Genomic DNA, 3,566 nt, shown 5'->3' with positions numbered 1-3,566 from the left:
TAATGAAACGGACCCAGACATTTCTGACGAAGAACACATAGCGTTTCTAGCACTTTGGCTCTCGAGATGTGTCTTTTGCTCTAGGTCCATACAAGTAGCAAAAAGATATCTTTGCATGGCTAACCAGCTAAATGCTGGGATAAAGTTAAACCTAGGCCAGTTAATCCTAGGATTTCTTTATGAGAATCTTGGTGAGGCAACGGACCTTGTTAAGAACTACAAAACAGGGTCTCTTCTTTTCGCTGGTCCTTTCTGGCTGTTGCAACTATGGCTTAATGCCACTTTCGAGGCTCACCTCCCATATAAAAATGTCGTGGATGAAGAAAGTGAAGCCATAAAGGATCGAACATTGGCTTACCTAACTCCAAAGGAAGAAAGTGGAAAACTTCGTGAAACTTTCCTGGCATTCATGATGATGTTCGCTGAACGTCATCAATTCACTCCTTCGATGGCTCCATTCGTACAACGTAAGGTGGGTCCCGAATGGTTTACTCGAGAATTTCCAGCCACTTCTCCTGATCAACAAGCTGAATCTATGGCCATCTGGGAGGCTTTCCTCACCCCGAAGCTGTTATATCACCGACTTCGATCTCCAAAAAGTCATTGCTGTCTCCTCTGCTATCAACCGAATCTGGTTTCAAGATAATCTGGGCTGGTTCAACTCAAACCGAAGTGTTTGTATGACAAAAGGAATCACATGTGTCTACACACTTCGCATCTGACAGAAGATAAATATGAATCAAAAATCTCCCGATATGTTGGCATCACCACTTTGTCTCCTATTTCCTTCGAGCCTGCTTTTTATTCTACCATAGATTTTCATCAATGGTGGACAGATTATTATTCTACGCAAATCTTCGATGCTGACAGCCTTACTCGGGAACTAATTGCAGCTTTTGCTGATGTGCAGGAGAATATCCAGAAAGGTACTTCAACTCATATTAAAGAAATTCAAGCATTTCAAAAGTTCTTTGAAACTATCTACAGGCCTGATGACCTTAGTCGGACCGTTCGCGAGGCTGCGGTTACTTTACGTGAAAACATTTCTGCTAAACTGGATAAGTTGAAACTGCCCCCGCCTGTTCGACCAGAACTGCGTTATGAAGGGGCTTTCAAACTTAATCCTCCAAAATTCCCTCCACTGCCAAGTGCTGATTTTGGTGTGGCTTTAAGTCCTCCTTTTCCAGACTGGTTTGTGTGTGGAAATCCTATGAAAATTCTTCAGGAACAAACTAAAAAACGCGCTGAACGAGTGATCCCGACTAAGCATACCTTGGATACTTTCAAAGGACATCTTCATATAGATATTGAGCATGTCCGCGTTTTGACTCCAATGCCTGAAGGTTGGGGTTTAGATAATCCTTCGACTAATTCCCCCTTTTTCATTGAAATACTAATTTATATTTTGTTCACAGCTGTTGCCCGAAAGAGACAAATCAAGGAAGCCCCTGTACAAAAGGGTTTTGGGACTTCGAGAATTACCAGGGCGAGTGGGAGTGATTCTGTCACCACTGGCAAAAAACCTACGGTACATGGATCCCTTATATTTTAGCTTGTAAAATTTAATGAATGTCACTCACTTGGTTTTAATATGTACTTCAGAGCTCGAAACCTCCAGCGCATTCAAAACGAAAAAACTCCTCCAACAGCCGACTCAGATGATGAAGATAAATCTCCTCCTCGCACCAGACAAACGATAAAGAAAAGACAAAAAGCTGCTACCCCTTCAGCCAAAGGAAAGGGATCTGGGACTTCGAAGCTCACCTCTTCGAGTGACAAGGTGTCTTCCGAGGACTCTTCCTTGAAGGCCGCTAGCACTATCCCCATTATGGAGAGTCATAACTCCAGTCCAGACAACATTCCGACCAAGGTATTTTGGGTTTCATCATTTAATCATTTCTTTACATTCTAATTCTAATGATTAAGCTCACATTTTTACCTTGTAAATGTAGGATGATGCTGGTACCGCTACTTCTGATCTCAAAGCCTCAAGTTTACACACTGACCTTGACAAACTTCGAGGTAAATGTCTGCTCTTTCGAATGACAGATGAATTTTCTGCCTTTTCGTTTTAATCGATCCTGACTGTCCATCACAGGTGTTTCTCAACACGAATCTTATGTGCTTTCTCCCGTTCTCGAAGACAATCAACCTCTTACAACCATCATTCCGACTGCGTCTGCTGAAGAAAGCCACTCAAATGATGAGTCTCCACCCACTCATCAAGATGAAACTATGGAGGAAAATCCGCAATGTTCGAATAGTGGTAACGCAGCTGGACAACCAACTGGCAGCGAAGACACTATATCTGAACAAGATGCTGCAGAAGAAACTTCCAAACTGGCTACACCTAGTTCTAATGAAATTTCGAACCTTGGAACTATGGTCAGTCCTGTGACTACTTCGAAGCAAGCTCCTGCGATGCCTACTCCCTCAGAACTAGAGCAACTCAAGAAGACTGATCTTGTGAGCTTCCTCAAGACCATGATGAGTATCGATAGCGCTTCGTCTCTTGGAACTTCTTCGACTGTCTTGGCAGGTACTGGAGACAAGGATGATATTACTAAACTCCTTCATCAGATAAGAGATAGGTTCTTTGAAACCAACCTCGTCGAAGCTCTCAGCAAGGATTCCACCAAATATTATGGCCTAAACAACCTTCTGAAGAAAGTGGATTTACTTCTTGTTCCAGTGGAAATCTCAGAAGTCATTGTTTTATTGAGTTCTCTGATTGAACAACTCCAATCTAATCTCCTTCGAAAACGGGATATTGACAGACAACTCACAGCAAAAATGACTTCTCACAGTTCTTCATGGAAAGCTGCTAACGATGCAACGAAGAGGGTTGAAACCCTTAAGCTCGAGCGTTCGAAGAACCAACGAGAATATGAAGAGTGTGAGACAAATATCAAAGCCTGGAAAAAATAAATTGAGCAACTCAAAGGGAAGATAAAGGATGCCCAGTCTCGTCAGGTAGAAATCCAAAAAACCAATCAAGACGAATTAACTGAAGTGGCGCAGTCAGGGATTCGACACTTCGAGACGGCACATCAACTAGTGCCAGAGATCGAAGAACTGAAAAGACAACAGGCATTAATCGAACTTCATATGTCCTTATAGGAGATCTAGTACTCGAAGATAAAAGATAACCTTCCCAAAGATTTTAATTAGTTGCTTCGAACCTTGTACTCTTTTTTGTGCTGCGTAGTTATCTTGTTTTGTAATCAAATTTCTCCAAGAATATATATATGTGCAACTTTATCTTTCAATTTCCCCACATATTTTATTTTGCAATTATCATAAGTAATGTCTTAGCAATTCTCTAAAACTTGCCAAAATATACTTTTTCCACTGTCACAGTAATTTTAATAAATGTAACCACGTGACATGATTATCCTTCGCAGCCCTTTGAGCCTAGACTTGACGTTTCTACTACCCTTAGCCGTAACCATCATTGAAAGCTGACGTCACCTTTTCCAAAACGTCTATTTGAGACGTGCGTGCATCAGTTCTCATCATGATTACATTTCAACTTCCAAGGGCGGGAAACGGCAGAAGCCATAACT

This window comes from Vicia villosa, linkage group LG5 (genome assembly GCF_029867415.1).
Source record: "Vicia villosa cultivar HV-30 ecotype Madison, WI linkage group LG5, Vvil1.0, whole genome shotgun sequence".
NCBI lineage: Eukaryota > Viridiplantae > Streptophyta > Magnoliopsida > Fabales > Fabaceae > Vicia > Vicia villosa.
The sequence above is the reverse complement of the archived record's forward strand: the minus strand, read 5'-3'. Positions refer to the sequence as shown.